Genomic DNA, 19200 nt, shown 5'->3' with positions numbered 1-19200 from the left:
AGTATAGTTTACGTGCACTTTGGACTTTTATTTGTTCATTTACCTGTTGGGCTACGTATAAAAAAAAATAAAAAATAAAAAAGTCATTCTTTGTGTTATCTTCAAAATATATTCCATTTCACTGTACATAATGTAAGTCATTTAAGTCGTTATTTTAAAATATAATTTTGAATGAAAGTCAGTTTCTCATGTATGCCTTGTTACAGCAATTGTAATGCAGTAGCCAAATGCATGTGTAAAACCTGTTATTTATTTATTTATTTTTCTGTGATTTTAGGTGGTTTGACCCCCCCACACACACACTTTCATCCCTGAGTTAAAGCAGGTGTATTGCCATTCTTGTAGGGTATGCTTAGTGGTTCATGAGTACCCCACTCCAAAGTATCAAAAGATAAATCTAGGGTGCCGTGTGATTAATGGGGCATGAAGTAGGAGGGAAAGTTCCTGCATACATTTGCATTCATCTGGGAAAAATGTCTCTCGTGTGAACTTTTCTGGTGAAATTATAACATGTCCTTACCCTTAATCGAACACGCATTGAAAACAATAAAAAGGGATCCATTTTAAAGTGTCGGGGGTGTATTTCTGCTTTTATGTTTTTGAATTGTGTTATTGATTCATAATTTTATTTATTCACTACAAAATGCAGTTTCTGGAGAAATTACATGGGAATGCTTTGTTCTTTCATGAGTATTAATTTTGGGGCACTGAGCGCTCCTCCCAGTCACAATGGATTGGACGTCTCACATCGTCAATGGCACTGAGAGTTAAGCATTCACAGCAAGTCCTATGGGTTGAAAAGAATTGGATGTCTACGGTTGTCAATAACGGGCGATCAATTAATTTGGGGTTACTTCCTTGTTAATTTTAGGGTAATTGCAGATCACTTCCCGTTTATTTCGGTCACTTTCTGCTCATGTTGGGGTATTCCGGGTCACTTTACTATATTTTGGACCATTTCCTGTTGATTTTAGGGCAGAGTATGTTCATTGGTCACTATCTGAAGAGTTTGGGGCTTTTTCGGGTCAATTCCTATTGATATCAATTTTTTTTTTTTTTTTTTTTTTTCAATTTAATTGGGTTATTTATGTCAATTTTTTTTTTTTTTTTTTTTTTTTTTTTTTTAGCAAAAACTGTATGCAGCTTTTGTGGTCCAAGATTCCATAAGTTTTCGGTGTGTAAATTATGTGAATTAGATTTTTTTAAATGTAGAACGAGATTTTGAGCTTTTAAATTTTTTTGCCATTGGAAAAGAATGGGGCTGCAACCATAAATATTAGGAGGACGAAATCCTGCAAATTTTTGAAGTTTTAAACGGTGAGAATGTGTGGGCTGCACGCCGCGCTGAAAAAGTGGATGGCAAAAAAATATACGGCGATAATATGTTGGGAGCTTTACTTTGATTGTGACGTCCATGTCAGTGTAGGCTAGGTCTTTATGTGGCTATAAATTATTATTATTATTGTTATTATTATTACTACCAAAAAGAGTCACTTGTCCTAGTTAACGTTTATTATTATTATTATTATTATTATCACTACCAAACATATTCACTTGTCCTAAAAAGGGTTAATGAAAAATATGCCTCTGAAATTTGAAAAAAATAAAATAAAATACATACATACATACCAAAAAAATCTCAACCCCCTCCTCCCCAGAAAAGTAAACAGAAAGAAAACATAAATATGTTTTACATATTGCATCCTCAAAAAAAAAACTCCACAGAATAGCGTCCTCTGTTGGTCAAAATTGCTCCCGCACGTCTCGTGTTGCGCAGGTGACACGCGCTAGTGTTTATCTGACGAGCTCAAGTTGCTTCGGCACGTACCACGCGCATGCGCACTCAACCAGTTGTGTTAAAAAAAAAAAAAAGAAAAGAAAAAAAAAAAGGGGGTCGACAAGTACGCGCCGGCTACAAGCGCATCCCCCGGAGAGGAGACTGGTGAAGGGGGCTGCAGTTGTCATGGCAACGTCTGGGTGGTGGGGGTGGAGTCTTGGCAAGTGGGACCAGAGAGTTTGTTTTGTTATTGAAGGTCACGTGCGCGACGAAGCTCCGCCCCTCCCCCCAGCTTCAAGTGTGGAGCTGCGCTGGTCGGTCACTTACTTCAAAATGGCTGCACAGGCTCTACCGCCGCCGCCGACGACGACGACGTGGACAAGAACGCGAAAGGACGATTGAAAGCTTCGACGGTAGGACTTTTTCTCTCCTCCAACTCGATTTGCGAGTCGTCTCTCTCCACACGACGCTTTTCGCCCGTCCAAAATGTGGAATTCCGACGGCGAACACGTCAGATCGCCCGCGAGTCATGCAAGAATGTTTCCAGTGCAGCCCACTTTTGACATCAAGTCAAAATGAGCGCCTTTTTAAGAGACATATCGGGGATTATTCCGAGCTCTGTTAGCTCATCGGACGGCCAACCTTGTTGTTAGCTGCTGGCTAACCGGGACTAAGCTGTACAAGTTCATATGATTCAAGGACACCTTGTGTTCACGTGCATTTTATGCAGCTGTAATAACACTCTGCTTTGACTTTTTTGTAAGTATTGCTACCAGTTTGAAATCGGTGCTTGAGGGGTAACAGTTGGTAGATTCCCTGTTCAAGTCTCATGTTCTCCTCGTGGTTGCTTCCAGTTTCACGCTTCATAACTGTAATATTTGGAAAAACCGGCAGCATGATGGACCAGTGGTTGGCTTCATGGTAAAGCAACTCCTTCTCCAGTAAAGAAGCATTGGTTTGAATCTTAGGCGTGTGGAGTTTTGCATGTTGTCCAAGTACGCAGAAACATTCCCAAAACACTTCTCCCATGGGCAGCTGTATTGTACTTTACTAAGCTCATGACTGAAGGGCACTGCAGGGATTCTGACGTTTGTTCTCCTGGTTACAAGACAGCCGCTTTAACCAATTAACCCACAGTGCCAGGCCCTTATTCTCTCTGTAATTGTCCAATTTTCTGGAACTAATTTAAAAACTGGCAGAGTGTTGACTAGTGGTTCGCACTTCTCCCTTGCAGTCAAGAAGATTTTCGCTTTGGCTTTTTTGGATTTTTTTTTTATATATATATACTGTAATTTACATTGTAAAATGAGTTATTTGATCATAGGCAGGTGCCAGTATGATACATATATGATATATGATAACCATATGCAAAAATATCAAGGTTTCATGGTATCACGGTATTGCAATTAAAGCTCTAAAATGCTCTAAAAAAAAAAAAAAGGGGGGAAAAAATTCCCATTGAACAGGATTTTTATTTTTCAAAACATATTCGCAAATTGGAACATAAGAATAATGTTAAGTGAAAATAAGTTTTATATATATACGTATATATTTATATATATATATATATATTTTTTTTTTTCCCCCCCGCAGTCTTTAAGGTGAGTTTAAACCAGCAGCAACAGCTCAACATTATTACCATCAGAACCAAAATAATTTATTTATTTTCCATGAAAAGCACGTGTGTATGACTCGTATCATGTTTACATTATACACACACTCTCTTTCTCAATACAGTTGCCAGAGAGAAAAAAACACCATGTTTTACCACCGCTAGGCACACTAAACACGCTGGAGTTAACTCGTACCTGGTGGGAAACGTTCATTATAGTTTTTGCGATAATAATAGTAATATTGTTTGAATGCAAAATCATGTTGGAGGTATTGCCTCCTCGGCAGCCACCCTCCGCAAACATGGTTGGCCCTTCTCCTCCAAGCCGCGACTGTCTGTAACTTTTTTTGTAGCGGAAGTATTCCCATACCAATGATTTTGTTTTGTTCGATGGAGGGAAAAAGTTTAGGAGTTTCACTTCCCCCAGCCATCGTGTAGCACAGCTGACTCACTGACACTGAGCAACAACCGATGGAGGTGAGTTGAGCCTTTCAGCTGCAAGCGAGGGATTTGTCCCTGCATTTATGGTGCATAACAAATAGCTAATACCTTAGGAACGATATGACGGAAAATTTTTGCGGATTTGAAGCAGTGACGTTTTCATACCACAGTATACCTTAAAACCGGTTATCAGCACGTCTATTCGATAGAAACATGACTTTATTAGGTCTGTGATGTAAACTATAGAAAGGCACTGCTAGAAATTAAACAAAAGATATGTTAACCAGACGGATTCAAGATGTTTATGGTCATATGCATAGTAGCTCCTGTATTGTCTGCCAGTGGGAATGTTTGGAAAAATGTGTTTTGTTGTTGCTTGACTGCTCTGATAAAGTTTTGTGCCCTCTTTGTGGCATGGCTGTCTTTTTTTTTTTTAAACTAATGCTTGGCTCTTGAAGTTTCTCTGGTTTTTGCCGTAATAGTCCGGTGCTTCGGTTTAAATCGCCATCATGGTGAAGTAGTGGGCTACACAGTCAGATGCCCAGAGTTCAACTTACTTGCGAACCATGATGATAGAGTGCTACCCTCACAAAGTAATATCCACTCAAACATGGGGAGACCATGAAAACTCAACTAAGGAACACTAGAGCTAAGATTCTAACATTGCATGTTTTTGAAATGTATGAGAAAACCGGAATGACCAGAGAAAGCCCCCACATACATTGAGAGAACATGTAAACTCCACACCATTGCTGTTTTTGGCAGCCCTTTTAATTTTGGTCTTAGTCTTAGTCTTTTGGACGATAATAATTATTAGTCTTTGTCATATTTTAGTCATCTCAAAATGTGTTTATCTTTTTCTAGTTTTATTAACATTTACTAACTATGTTTTCATCTGCAAATTTAAAAAAAAATACTCCAAAAATAAATAAATAAAGGTTTCCATCTATTTCGAATGAACATTGACAGACAAGCACAAATTGTAGCGTCTACAAGGACAGCGCAAACTTAGTGATTGTACACACACACGGCAGGAAAACAGTACATTATTTTCAACTAGAAACTGCAATTTCGGGAGAAATTACACCTTGGTCTTTCCTCTGTGGAGATACAAATCTTAGCCCCACTCAGGTCTATCAATAGAATGGACCATAATGCCAGTCAATGGCACTAAACAAAGTAAAAGCCATTAGAAAAGATTGGGAGAATTGGACGTCCATGGCCGTCAATGGCGGCACCCTTCATAAGCGTCAATGGAATTGGAGAAGTTTGGGGGACACGTCCTATTGATATCTGGTCATTTTTTGTTGATTTGGGGAAAAAAAAAAAATTCCCATTGAAAATGAATGGGAAAAATTTTGGACGTCCATGGACGTCAATGGTATCAACTTACATAAGCGTCAATGGAATCCAAGTACATTGGCATCAATAGAATGAACAAACATGAAGAAATGCCATTGGAAATGAATGGGAAGTTTGGACGTCCATGGACGTCAATGGCATCACCCTCCATAAGCGCCAATCCAATCGGGGACATTTGGGGGACACGTCCTATTGATATCTGGTCATTTTTTGTTGATTTGGGGAAAAAAAAAAAATTCCGATTGAAAATGAATGGGAAAAATTTTGGACGTCCATGGACGTCAATGGTATCAACTTACATAAGCGTCAATGGAATCCAAGTACATTGGCATCAATAGAATGAACAAACATGAAGAAATGCCATTGGAAATGAATGGGAAGTTTGGACGTCCATGAACGTCAATGGCATCACCCTCCATAAGCAGCAATGCAATCGGGGACATTTGGGGGACACGTCCTAATGATGTCTAGTCATTTTCTGTTGATTTGGGGAAAAAAAAAAATTTCCCATTGAAAATGAATGGGAAAAATTTTGGACGTCCATGGACGTCAATGGTATCAACTTACATAAGCGTCAATGGAATCCAAGTACATTGGCATCAATAGAATGAACAAACATGAAGAAATGCCATTGGGATTTAATGGGAAGTTTGGACGTCCATGAACGTCAATGGCATCACCCTCCATAAGCGGCAATGCAATCGGGGACATTTGGGGGACACGTCCTAATGATATCTAGTCATTTTCTGTTGATTTGGGGGGAAAAAAAAAATTCCCATTGAAAATGAATGGGAAAATTTTTGGACGTCCATGGACGTCAATGGCAGCACCCCCCATAAGCGTCAATGGAGTTGGGGACGTTTGGGGTATACGTCCTATTAATAACTGGTCATTTTCTGATGATTTGGGGAAATTTAGTTTTTTCCCCATTGAAAATGAATGGGAAAAATTTTGGACGTCCATGGACGTCAATGGCAGCACCCCCCATAAGCGTCAATGGAGTTGGGGACGTTTGGGGTATACGTCCTATTAATATCTGGTCATTTTCTGTTGATTTGGAGAAATTTAGTTTTTTCCCCATTGAAAATGAATGGGAAAAATTTTGGACGTCCATGGCCGTCAATGGCATCGACATCCATATAGTCAAATGAATCCAAGTACATTGGCATCAATAGATTCGACATGCATGGCCGTCAATGGCATCAATGCAATGTAAAGTCCATTGGAAATACTATTGAAAGTGAATGGGAACTTTTCCCATTGGAAATGAATGGGATAGTTTTTGGCAAATATCCGGAGAACCGTAAATTTTTTCCAAATTCTGTATACAATCTTTATGCCCCCCACCGTCCCGGAATTTTTGATGTCCAAATTATGTGATTTGGTCAAAAATTGTAGGACAAGTAGCGTTTTGAAAAAGTTGTAAAAAATCGGAAAATCGCCGTTTACGGGCGAACGAAAAATTTTTCGGGGTCGTTTGAAAAATTCCCATCGTCGCGCGAAAATTCCGGTCGTGTCGATACTTGAACGGTGCCGATCGGTGGTACGGTTCGGGCTGTGCGGCGCGCCGAAAAAACGCGGAGAAACCATTGCATAATAATAATAACTAGAAACTGCAATTTCGGGAGAAATTACACCTTGGTCTTTCCTCTGTGGAGATACAAATCTTAGCCCCACTCAGGTCTATCAATAGAATGGACCATAATGCCAGTCAATGGCACTAAACAAAGTAAAAGCCATTAGAAAAGATTGGGAGAATTGGACGTCCATGGCCGTCAATGGCGGCACCCTTCATAAGCGTCAATGGAATTGGAGAAGTTTGGGCGACACGTCCTATTGATATCTGGTCATTTTTTGTTGATTTGGGGAAAAAAAAAAATTCCCATTGAAAATGAATGGGAAAAATTTTGGACGTCCATGGACGTCAATGGTATCAACTTACATAAGCGTCAATGGATACCAAGTACATTGGCATCAATAGAATGAACAAACATGAAGAAATGCCATTGGAAATGAATGGGAAGTTTGGACGTCCGTGGACGTCAATGGCATCACCCTCCATAAGAGGCAATGCAATCGGGGACATTTGGGGGACACGTCCTATTGATATCTAGTCATTTCCTGTTTATTTGGGGAAAAAAAAAAATTCCCATTGAAAATGATGCGAAAAATTTTGGACGTCCATGGACATCAATGGTATCAACTTACATAAGCGTCAATGGAATCCAAGTACATTGGCATCAATAGAATGAACAAACATGAAGAAATGACATTGGAAATGAATGGGAAGTTTGGACGTCCGTGAACGTCAATGGCATCACCCTCCATAAGCAGCAATGCAATCGGGGACATTTGGGGGACACGTCCTATTTATATCTAGTCATTTTCTGTTGATTTGGGGAAAAAAAAAAATTTCCCATTGAAAATGAATGGGAAAAATTTTGGACGTCCATGGACGTCAATGGTATCAACTTACATAAGCGTCAATGGAATCCAAGTACATTGGCATCAATAGAATGAACATACATGAAGAAATGCCATTGGGATTTAATGGGAAGTTTGGACGTCCATGAACGTCAATGGCATCACCCTCCATAAGCGGCAATGCAATCGGGGACATTTGGGGGACACGTCCTAATGATATCTAGTCATTTTCTGTTGATTTGGGGAAAAAAAAAAAATTCCCATTGAAAATGAATGGGAAAAATTTTGGACGTCCATGGACGTCAATGGTATCAACTTACATAAGCGTCAATGGAATCCAAGTACATTGGCATCAATAGAATGAACAAACATGAAGAAATGCCATTGGAAATCAATGGGAAGTTTGGACGTCCATGAACGTCAATGGCATCACCCTCCATAAGCAGCAATCCAATCGGGGACATTTGGGGGACACGTCCTAATGATATCTAGTCATTTTCTGTTGATTTGGGGAAAAAAAAAAATTTCCCATTGAAAATGAATGGGAAAAATTTTGGACATCCATGGACGTCAATGGTATCAACTTACATAAGCGTCAATGGAATCCAAGTACATTGGCATCAATAGAATGAACAAACATGAAGAAATGCCATTGGAAATGAATGGGAAGTTTGGACGTCCATGGACGTCAATGGAATCACCCTCCATAAGCGGCAATGCAATCGGGGACATTTGGGGGACACGTCCTAATGATATCTAGTCATTTTCTGTTGATTTGGGGAAAAAAAAAAATTTCCCATTGAAAATGAATGGGAAAATTTTTGGACGTCCATGGACGTCAATGGCAGCACCCCCCATAAGCGTCAATGGAGTTGGGGACGTTTGGGGTATACGTCCTGTTAATATCTGGTCATTTTCTGTTGATTTGGGGAAATTTAGTTTTTTCCCCATTGAAAATGAATGGGAAAAATTTTGGACGTCCATGGACGACAATGGCAGCACCCCCTATAAGCCTCAATGGAGTTGGGGACGTTTGGGGGACACGTCCTATTGATATCTAGTCATTTTCTGTTGATTTGGGGAAATGTAGTTTTTTCCCCATTGAAAATGAATGGGAAAAATTTTGGACGTCCATGGCCGTCAATGGCATCGACATCCATATAGTCAATTGAATCCAAGTACATTGGTATCAATAGATTCGACATGCATGGCCGTCAATGGCATCAATGTAATGTAAATTCCATTGGAAATCCCATTGAAAAGAATGGGAAATTTTCCCATTAGAAATGAATGGGATAGTTTTTGGCAAATATCCGGGGAACCATAAATTTTTTCCAAATTCTGTATACAATCTTTATGCCCCCCACCGTCCCGGAATTTTTGATGTCCAAATTATGTGATTTGGTCAAAAATTGTAGGACAAGTAGCGTTTTGAAAAATTTTTTAAAAATCGGAAAATCGCCGTTTACGGGCGATCGGAAAATTTTTTGGGGTCGTTTGAAAAATTCCCATCGTCGCGCGAAAATTCCGGTCGTGTCGATACTTGAACGGTGCCAATCGGTGGTACGGTTCGGGCTGCGCGGCGCGCCGAAAAAACGCGGAGAAACCATTGCATAATAATAATAATAATAACTAGAAACTGCAATTTCGGGAGAAATTACACCTTGGTCTTTCCTCTGTGGAGATACAAATCTTAGCCCCACTCAGGTCTATCAATAGAATGGACCATAATGCCAGTCAATGGCACTAAACAAAGTAAAAGCCATTAGAAAAGATTGGGAGAATTGGACGTCCATGGCCGTCAATGGCGGCACCCTTCATAAGCGTCAATGGAATTGGAGAAGTTTGGGGGACACGTCCTATTGATATCTGGTCATTTTTTGTTGATTTGGGGAAAAAAAAAAAATTCCCATTGAAAATGAATGGGAAAAATTTTGGACGTCCATGGACGTCAATGGTATCAACTTACATAAGCGTCAATGGAATCCAAGTACATTGGCATCAATAGAATGAACAAATATGAAGAAATGCCATTGGAAATGAATGGGAAGTTTGGACGTCCATGGACGTCAATGGCATCACCCTCCATAAGCGCCAATCCAATCGGGGACATTTGGGGGACACGTCCTATTGATATCTGGTCATTTTTTGTTGATATGGGGAAAAAAAAAAAATTCCCATTGAAAATGAATGGGAAAAATTTTGGACGTCCATGGACGTCAATGGTATCAACTTACATAAGCGTCAATGGAATCCAAGTACATTGGCATCAATAGAATGAACAAACATGAAGAAATGCCATTGGAAATGAATGGGAAGTTTGGACGTCCATGAACGTCAATGGCATCACCCTCCATAAGCAGCAATGCAATCGGGGACATTTGGGGGACACGTCCTAATGATGTCTAGTCATTTTCTGTTGATTTGGGGAAAAAAAAAAATTTCCCATTGAAAATGAATGGGAAAAATTTTGGACGTCCATGGACGTCAATGGTATCAACTTACATAAGCGTCAATGGAATCCAAGTACATTGGCATCAATAGAATGAACAAACATGAAGAAATGCCATTGGGATTTAATGGGAAGTTTGGACGTCCATGAACGTCAATGGCATCACCCTCCATAAGCGGCAATGCAATCGGGGACATTTGGGGGACACGTCCTAATGATATCTAGTCATTTTCTGTTGATTTGGGGAAAAAAAAAAAATTCCCATTGAAAATGAATGGGAAAATTTTTGGACGTCCATGGACGTCAATGGCAGCACCCCCCATAAGCGTCAATGGAGTTGGGGACGTTTGGGGTATACGTCCTATTAATATCTGGTCATTTTCTGTTGATTTGGGGAAATTTAGTTTTTTCCCCATTGAAAATGAATGGGAAAATTTTTGGACGTCCATGGACGTCAATGGCAGCACCCCCTATAAGCGTCAATGGAGTTCGGAACGTTTGGGGGAGACGTACTATTGATAACTGGTCATTTTCTGATGATTTGGGGAAATTTAGTTTTTTCCCCATTGAAAATGAATGGGAAAAATTTTGGACGTCCATGGACGTCAATGGCAGCACCCCCCATAAGCGTCAATGGAGTTGGGGACGTTTGGGGTATACGTCCTATTAATATCTGGTCATTTTCTGTTGATTTGGGGAAATTTAGTTTTTTCCCCATTGAAAATGAATGGGAAAAATTTTGGACGTCCATGGCCGTCAATGGCATCGACATCCATATAGTCAAATGAATCCAAGTACATTGGCATCAATAGATTCGACATGCATGGCCGTCAATGGCATCAATGCAATGTAAAGTCCATTGGAATACTATTGAAAGTGAATGGGACTTTTCCCATTCGAAATGAATGGGATAGTTTTTGGCAAATTTCCGGGGAACCGTAAATTTTTGCCAAATTCTGTATACAACTTTTATGCCCCTCAATGTCCCGGAATTTTTGATGCCCAAATTATGCGATTTGGTCAAAAATTGTAGGACTAGATACATTTTGAAACTTTTTTTTTTTTCCGGAAAATTGCCGTTTACGGGCAAACGGAAAATTTTTCGGGTCCGTTTGAAAAATTCCCATCGTCGCGCGAAAATTCCGGTTGTGCCGATACTTGAACGGTACCGATCGGAGGTACGGTTCGGGCTGCACGGCGCGCCGAAAAAAACGTCGACAATTATTGAATAATAATAATAATAATAACTAGAAACTGCAATTTCGGGAGAAATTACACCTTGGTCTTTCCTCTGTGGAGATACAAATCTTAGCCCCACTCAGGTCTATCAATAGAATGGACCATAATGCCAGTCAATGGCACTAAACAAAGTAAAAGCCATTAGAAAAGATTGGGAGAATTGGACGTCCATGGCCGTCAATGGCGGCACCCTTCATAAGCGTCAATGGAATTGGAGAAGTTTGGGGGACACGTCCTATTGATATCTGGTCATTTTTTGTTGATTTGGGGAAAAAAAAAAAATTCCCATTAAAAATGAATGGGAAAAATTTTGGACGTCCATGGACGTCAATGGTATCAACTTACATAAGCGTCAATGGAATCCAAGTACATTGGCATCAATAGAATGAACAAACATGAAGAAATGCCATTGGAAATGAATGGGAAGTTTGGACGTCCATGGACGTCAATGGCATCACCCTCCATAAGCGCCAATCCAATCGGGGACATTTGGGGGACACGTCCTATTGATATCTGGTCATTTTTTGTTGATTTGGGGAAAAAAAAAAAATTCCCATTGAAAATGAATGGGAAAAATTTTGGACGTCCATGGACGTCAATGGTATCAACTTACATAAGCGTCAATGGAATCCAAGTACATTGGCATCAATAGAATGAACAAACATGAAGAAATGCCATTGGAAATGAATGGGAAGTTTGGACGTCCATGAACGTCAATGGCATCACCCTCCATAAGCAGCAATGCAATCGGGGACATTTGGGGGACACGTCCTAATGATGTCTAGTCATTTTCTGTTGATTTGGGGAAAAAAAAAATTTCCCATTGAAAATGAATGGGAAAAATTTTGGACGTCCATGGACGTCAATGGTATCAACTTACATAAGCGTCAATGGAATCCAAGTACATTGGCATCAATAGAATGAACAAACATGAAGAAATGCCATTGGGATTTAATGGGAAGTTTGGACGTCCATGAACGTCAATGGCATCACCCTCCATAAGCGGCAATGCAATCGGGGACATTTGGGGGACACGTCCTAATGATATCTAGTCATTTTCTGTTGATTTGGGGAAAAAAAAAAAATTCCCATTGAAAATGAATGGGAAAATTTTTGGACGTCCATGGACGTCAATGGCAGCACCCCCCATAAGCGTCAATGGAGTTGGGGACGTTTGGGGTATACGTCCTATTAATATCTGGTCATTTTCTGTTGATTTGGGGAAATTTAGTTTTTTCCCCATTGAAAATGAATGGGAAAATTTTTGGACGTCCATGGACGTCAATGGCAGCACCCCCTATAAGCGTCAATGGAGTTCGGAACGTTTGGGGGAGACGTACTATTGATAACTGGTCATTTTCTGATGATTTGGGGAAATGTAGTTTTTTCCCCATTGAAAATGAATGGGAAAAATTTTGGACGTCCATGGACGTCAATGGCAGCACCCCCCATAAGCGTCAATGGAGTTGGGGACGTTTGGGGTATACGTCCTATTAATATCTGGTCATTTTCTGTTGATTTGGGGAAATTTAGTTTTTTCCCCATTGAAAATGAATGGGAAAAATTTTGGACGTCCATGGCCGTCAATGGCATCGACATCCATATAGTCAAATGAATCCAAGTACATTGGCATCAATAGATTCGACATGCATGGCCGTCAATGGCATCAATGCAATGTAAAGTCCATTGGAAATACTATTAAAAGTGAAAGGGAACTTTTCCCATTGGAAATGAATGGGATAGTTTTTGGCAAATATCCGGAGAACCGTAAATTTTTTCTAAATTCTGTATACAATCTTTATGCCCCCCACCGTCCCGGAATTTTTGATGTCCAAATTATGTGATTTGGTCAAAAATTGTAGGACAAGTAGCGTTTTGAAAAAGTTGTAAAAAATCGGAAAATCGCCGTTTACGGGCGAACGAAAAATTTTTCGGGGTCGTTTGAAAAATTCCCATCGTCGCGCGAAAATTCCGGTCGTGTCGATACTTGAACGGTGCCGATCGGTGGTACGGTTCGGGCTGCGCGGCGCGCCGAAAAAACGCGGAGAAACCATTGCATAATAATAATAATAAAGTTGTAGAATAACATAACCTTGTTCTTTCTTTCAGAAAGACCAAGGTAATAATAATAAAAAGTACAATAAAGTTGTACAACAACATAACCTTGTTCTTTCCCTTGGAAAGACCAAGGTAATAATAATAATAATAAAGTTGTAGAATAACATAACCTTGTTCTTTCCTTTGGAAAGACCAAGGTAATAATAATAATAAAGTTGTAGAATAACATAACCTTGTTCTTTCTTTCAGAAAGACCAAGGTAATTAATTATACCCACCTGTACGCCACGAGCAAAAAAAAAAATGTCCAAGAGTTAAAGAGGACACTCACTAACGCGAATGCTATGCTAACGCAAGGAGTTACATTTAGTGTGTGATGATCACTGTGACAGAAACTATTGCGCATATTCGTCTCGCTCTCGTCTCGTCTGACAAAACTGGCATTAGGCTTGTTATGTTTTAGTCTTCCAAAACACGCTTTTAGTTCATCATCGTCATGAAAAAAGTGTTCGTTGACAAAATATTTTCGTCATCGTCATTGTTGACAAAAACGACACTGCTCCACACAGGAAGGCCACAGCCTGTATTTGAACTCATGACCTCCGACCTGTGAGACAGGGTTAGGGTTAGGCTAACCCTTGATGTCATGCACCAGGGCATCTTTCAAGTATATATTTTAATTTAGATAAATATATTATGTGTGTTTTCACCTGCTTTTTTTTCCTCATTTTTCTCCAAAAATATTATGAATATTATTTTTGGTGGAATAGCCAAAATATTTTGGTTTACATTTGCACATGCACTGCAGCGCACAGCCTAGTTATTGCCCTTTTCTTCCTCAGCGTTTGTAGGCTGTGACGCTGTGGTGGACCATTGAGGGTTCCCTTGCCATGGTGGTGAGACTGCTCACACTTGGCCCTCTCGTGGCGGGCGTTCTATGAAGGCAGAGTTTCTCCAGTCAATTTTGCAGACATCATCACAAAGCTCACACCCCCTACAGAGCTGATTTGCTAATATGTTGAAGTTCCTAATTTAAGATTTCAGTCAGCAGGCAAGTGGCAGCAACAGGGAATGGAATTGTATAAAACATATTGGTGTTAGGAGGCTAGGTCACGGGGCCCCGTCAGCCCCCCAAACATGTAAAAGAGGTAGTTTATGTTCACAAAGAGGCGCCGAGGGGCCCTCTATAACAAATAACTGACCTCTAAATGCTCAAATTACTTTGGAGCTTAGGTCAGTCCTGCAGTGCAGGGCTAAGGGGCATGCTGCCAGTCTTCCTCAGTTTTGGTGTCAGCGATCAGATGGTTCATTGAGTCCTAAATGAGCATGATGACCTTGCTTGCTGTTGAAAGCAGATCATTACGGTCTTGTACATTCAAAATTGACTTAATATTCCTTTTGCCTGTATCATTTTCAACCAATACTGATATAGCTGGTTTGTTTTCTATTTGTCAGTGGAAGTGATTTGTCTCTTTAGAAGTCTGAGGTATCCAAAACATGAATCCTTTAGCCCCAAAGTCACTGTCGTAACCATGTTTGCTGCTAGCTTAGTGTCATTAGTGAGAGACAAATTATATTTTATCCCCCCGCATGTAGCTAAATCAAGGTTTTCTCTCAAAAGCAAAGTTTTTATTGGTTAAATTATCATTCTTTAGCTGAATTCAGTCGTGTTGGTGAAGGCAATCCAATGAAGTTTACCTCGAAGTATCACAGTTCTTAGCACCCAAGTCTGTCGCTTGCTTAACTCTTTCACTGCTAGAGAAATGTACAGTATTCACTAGGGTTGGTCATTGAGCATCGATGGGATCCGTGACTAACACTCCGGTTCTCACACTGCTGTGAAGGGAGTAGAGTGTTGCTCTGGCAAGCTTCGCACTTAGCATCGCAGCAATAAACTAAAGCACACACATACAAAATGGGTTTTCTTACAAGATTCTTGGTTAGAGGTAAAAAAAATAAAATAAAAATAAAACGAACGAGCAGGTACCATTCATGTTACGTAAATATTTGGAAGTATTAAGTATAACGCTAGTGGAAAATCCAATATGGCGGCCTTAGCAGCTAGTTTTCCCCCATTGTATTCACGTTTCAAAATGCATGCAAGGTATGAAAAATATAATAATTACCTTGAATCCTGGAACAAATCACTCCTGAGACAATCCTTCCTCTTTGTATGCGGTACAGTTTTGGTACTTTTTTTTTTAAATCCAAGCTTAAATCCGGCCTGGGGCACAGCGTGTGCTGTCTTCGACTGACTATTACTAAATGAAGCCGAGCCTCCTACGGGCAGGCATTGGGTCAATAGTTTTGAAATCTTATGTACCACCTAAAACAAACGATGCAATACAATAAATGCCTGCAGCATAAGACACGCTAAAACATGGGCAAAAGAATATGTGTAAATCTTTTCTCTGTGAGCTTTTAAAAAATAAACATCCTTGTCAAAGTGCACTCCTGTGGAAAGAAACTTCATCATATTCAAGTTGAAAGATTGACATTTAAATACAAGTTAAAAATAGCCCTGTGAGAAATTCATAGCAAAGTTAATTGAAAGTTCATATAATTTAAAATATAATCTAGAAGAAATTAATATAAACTATGCATTTTTTTTACCCTGCCAATTAAAAGAATCGAAATTGAGAATCCTTTGGAACCGGAATCGAAATATGGAATTGGAACTTGAACCGTTCAAATTCAAATGATGCCCAACCCTATTGTTCACAGTATGTTCACAGTATGTGCTGTGGTAGTTTGTAAAAAGAATGATTGATTTATTAAAAATACCCATTGACAACTAATGAGCTAATACCCATTTTTGTCAGATAGCAATTTTTTTGTTTGGTTTTCTTCCTCCATGTTATTTTTGTGTTTATTTGTACATTCTGGGCATTTTCAATGCAAATGCGAAGAAGAATTTATCGAAAAATGAAAATAAAATGTAAATAAATCATGCAAAGTCACCTTCAAGTCAAGGCAGCACCCTATTGAAAGAAATCATGTACAACACATCACAATACCATGTAACTGAAGAATGAAAAAAAATTTTTTTCAGAACAAAACCATGATAAATATATTGTCATTTAGTTGTATTTAAAGCTTAAATATTGGGTATCACTTTTAAGTTTTTATTTTTTATCCAACTTGTGCAGTGTGTTATAAATTAGTAATAAATACTTCTTATTTGTTTGGCAATTGTATAGCCATGATCGTGATATCTGACATGTGTCAATCCTATACCATTTAGAGAAATTGAAAAGACACATTGTGCTGTGGATATTTTTGACACACCCATAGTTTATGTTGTTGACACTGAACTAATGAAAATTATAGATGCGCGATCAATCACAACTTTGAAAGTATTGTTTAGGGTTGTCCCGATCGCATATTTTTGCACCGGAATCTGAGTCAGAGTCACGTGATTTTGAGAATCTGCCGATACCGAGTCATGAGCCGATAACGGGGGGGGGTAATTTTTGTCATTGGTTGTTTTTATTAGGCATGTGCAGGTGTGAGATTCTGACTGTATGATAACCTTAAGCAAAAATATCACGGTATCACGGGCATGCAATTCCAGCTCTAAAATGTGTTACTTTGACATATTTGGGTGAAATTTTTTTTTTTTCCCACTGAACAGGATTTTTAAGGATTTTTATTTTCAAAAACATACTGTATTAGCAAATTGGAACATAAGTATAATGTTAAGTTAAAATAAAATTTAAAAAGTAATTTAAAAAATGACTGAAATATTCGAAATAAAATTAATATAAATGCAGTCCTCTAGGTGAGCGTAAAGCCACAGCTCAACAATATTACCATCAGAACAAAAAAAAAATTGAATAATTTTCCATAAAAAGCAGTGTGTATGACTCGTATCATGTTCACATTATACACACAATCTCTTTCTCAACACAGACAGTTGCCGGAGAGAAAAAAACACCACGTTTTACCACAGCTAGACACACTAAGCATTAGAGGCGTGCGAAATTTCCGATTCTTAGATTATTCATGATTCGGCCGTGGAAGATTTGAGAACGATTCACAAACATCCAAATTCCGATTATTGATTTATACCAGGTAAAGCAGAGATAAAACACAGTCAGCGCGGTCTTCAGGACGCAATGAGGAACGGACCGAGAGTAAATATCATGTTCAACTCATGCCACTCGCTAGATAAAAAAAAACAAAAAAACAATAATACCTGACTGCGGCCGTCAGCCGCTACAAACAGCGCCCAGTTGCTACTTGCTACAAACATACGGCTATGGTAGATATCACATATATCTAGAACTAGATGTGAAATGACAGACGACGGCCGTGTTAGATAATATACCAAGAACTAGATGCGAAAAGACACTTTCCCGCGCTTGTAAACAGGCGCCATCTTAAAGCAGTAGACTTCTCCAGAAGGCTCTGTTGTAGCGAACCTAATTAGTTTTTATCTTAAAAAAAAAAAAAAAAAAATTCGGCAAAATCTTGACTTGAATCTATCTTTAAATGATGAAACAGTTTTAAAACTTTCCCGTCGAAAGTAGACAGAAGGGAAATTATGAAATACCGAGAGCAATTTTAACAACTTTAACGGTTGATTCACAACATTAAATTAATTGAATTTAGTTTAAAGCTGCCGATACAGAATGGGGACTTGAGTGTTTTATTTACTGTTTTTTAGCAGTTAACTTGATACTGAAATAGTAGTTTGTTTAGCCTGAGTGGATGTTTGAACAATTTTGGAACTAGTGGACAAAAAAGTAAAGGGTGGGGAGGGGGGGGGGTGCGAGAATAATTGATTTATAATCGAATCAGAGCCTCTGAATCGTAATCGAATCGTTAGATGCCCAAAGATTCCCACCTCTACTAAACATGCTGGAGCTAACTCTCGGAGCTGGTGGGAAACGTTTATGACAGTGTTTACTAACCTTTAATTTTGTTTAAATGCGAAATCATTTTGGAGGAATTGCCTCCTCAGCAGCCACCCTCCGCAAACATGTTTTACATGTCGGTTGGCCCTCCACCTCTAAGCCGTGGCCGTCTGTCACCTTTCTGTAGCCAAAGTATTCCCATACCAGCGATTTCATTTTTTTTTTTTTTGCGATGGGGAGAGTGGGGCTTCTGGAGTTTCATCTCCTCCAGCCAAAGTGTAGCGCAGCTGACTCACTGACCCTGAGCTACAACCGGTGGGGGAGAGTTGAGCCTTGGAGGTTCAAGCGAGCGATTTCTCCCTGCATTTTTGGGACATAAAAAATAGCTAACACCTTAGGAACCGTATAATGGAAAAAAATTTCTGCGGTTTTGAAACAGTCACGTTTAAATACCAGGGTATACATTGAAACCGGTCACTGGCACATGTGTAGTTTTTATTTGTACAAAACTTACAACATGTTACAGTACTGTACTTTTAATGTACTGTACTTTTTTCTGTATTATTTTGTTACTTTTTAGCCCTTAAAAAGTAAAAATATACTAGTATATGGCGGAAAACACTCAGGTGACTTGAAGTTCCGCTCTGAGACCCCCAATTTGGCCATATTTCAAAATTGTCCTATATGCATCTGTGATACATAATTGGAAAGCTTAAAATATTAATTTTCTGGGGGAAATTTTTTTTTAACAGGATGACACTTTAAAGAAACAAACAAACAAACAAACGAAAAAATTAAACAGCAAATCCGTACCTGGATGTGAGAGCACACGAGGGTATAATTAAAGACTCCATGATTTTAATTTTGCCTCGTTTTCCCCTTTAACGCCATACTTTTAATCACTTTCCATAACATTAATATAATTCATATGAGTGAGTCCACACAAATTCATTCACGCTGCCAAGAACAGCTTCTAG

General features: G+C 39.2%; 1 protein-coding gene across 2 annotated transcripts in view; it reads left to right on the top strand.

Annotated features, from left to right (window-relative positions):
• The first annotated feature begins 1999 nt into the window (after positions 1–1999).
• LOC130931784 (trinucleotide repeat-containing gene 6C protein-like) overlaps positions 2000–19200 on the top strand; it is a 95392-nt gene continuing 78191 nt past the window's right edge. The window contains exon 1 of one of the 2 annotated variants that reach the window (XM_057860821.1): positions 2000–2190. The gene's annotated coding sequence lies outside the window, so the exon portion shown is untranslated. The remainder of the gene's footprint in view (positions 2191–19200) is intronic. The other variant, XM_057860823.1, reaches the window with a different exon arrangement.

The sequence above is a fragment of the Corythoichthys intestinalis genome, chromosome 16, assembly GCF_030265065.1.
Source record: "Corythoichthys intestinalis isolate RoL2023-P3 chromosome 16, ASM3026506v1, whole genome shotgun sequence".
Taxonomy (NCBI): Eukaryota; Metazoa; Chordata; class Actinopteri; order Syngnathiformes; family Syngnathidae; genus Corythoichthys; species Corythoichthys intestinalis.
This window is presented reverse-complemented; position numbering and strand designations above follow the sequence as displayed.